Source organism: Lactuca serriola, chromosome 3, assembly GCF_051521515.1.
Source record: "Lactuca serriola cultivar US96UC23 chromosome 3, Lser_US96UC23_V15, whole genome shotgun sequence".
NCBI classification, from domain to species: domain Eukaryota; kingdom Viridiplantae; phylum Streptophyta; class Magnoliopsida; order Asterales; family Asteraceae; genus Lactuca; species Lactuca serriola.
The window spans coordinates 251,363,420-251,364,848 of NC_136410.1; positions in this window are offsets into that span (position 1 = coordinate 251,363,420).

The following is a 1,429-nucleotide window of genomic DNA, read 5'->3' on the forward strand; positions in this document are numbered from 1 at the left end:
CTATAGTTGACTCATCATTGTATCATAGCCTTGTGATGGCATTACAGTATCTCATGTTCCCTCACGTATATATATCCTTCGATGTTCAAAAATATGTATCTACATCCACTACCGCCAAGAACCACATTTCAATTCTCTAAAACACATCATGCAGTACATCAAAGGCACTCTTGATCATCGTCTCCAGTTGTACACCTCCTCATCTACGGCTCTTACCGTCTACTTTGATGCGGACTGGGGGGATAACCAGTCAATTGCAGGTCTACCTCTTGTTACTATGTTTTCCTAGGAGAGCACCTTATATGCTGGTCATCCAATTGACAACATACGGCATCCCTATCCAACGCTGAGGCCGAATATTGCGGTGTAGCCAATACAATTGCTGAAACGGCTTTGCTACACAATTTGCTTCGTGTGCTTCACTTAACACTCCGTTCAACCACTCTCATCTATTCTGATAATGTGCGTGCAATTTACATGTCCGCAAACCCGATTCAACATCAGCGAACGAAATAGATAGAGATTGACATTCACTTCGTTTGTGACAAATTTGCTACAGGACAACTTCGAGTTCTCCATGTTCCATCCAGATACCAATATGCCTACATATTTATGAAAGGGCTTCCCTTTGCACTATTCTCCAATTTTTGCTCTAGTTTAAGCATTTGTGAACCTCCCGCTGAAACTCTGGGGGCTTATTAGTCATGTATTCTTTACAATGTTATTAGCTTAGCCCTATTGTTGTATTCGACCCTTTTGTATTCTCGGACCACATGTATTGTACTTATGTATATATTCTTTGATATCAATGAAATTATTTAAGGGAACACAATCGCTTTTAAAACTTTCGTTCCAAAAATAAAAGCTAGTTTTAATGGTTAATGCAGTAGGATATCCAATCCAAATTTTTACACAACTTCGATCGATCTATTACACATCCGGTTAATTCCATGTAAAATTGGATTAATAGAAGATATATCATAATCGTATATCAATCAAATGAAATTAAGAAAGTTACTTTGAACTCCATTACAAATACAAGAGGTTAAAATAGATATTGTCCAACTAAAAAAAATATAAATGTAAAAAGATAACTAATATTTTTAATTGCAACGATTTACAAATATAAAAATCATATATAAAGGCGTCAAAATCATCATATATAATGAAAAACTAGGTGATAGGTTTGTATGAACACAAACTCGAGTCTATTGATGTCCAAGATAGTAATACCATAGGCATATACATACTAATGTGATTGAAATAAAGTTTTCCGCAGTGGTTAAGTTATATTTGAGTGTTTTAGGTATTGAAGGACCTATGCGATAGACTCACATAAACACGTGCATGACGCTACTGAACATATTTTCATATCACTGAACATATTTTCACAACACAAAACATATTTTCATATCACTAACAAATTATC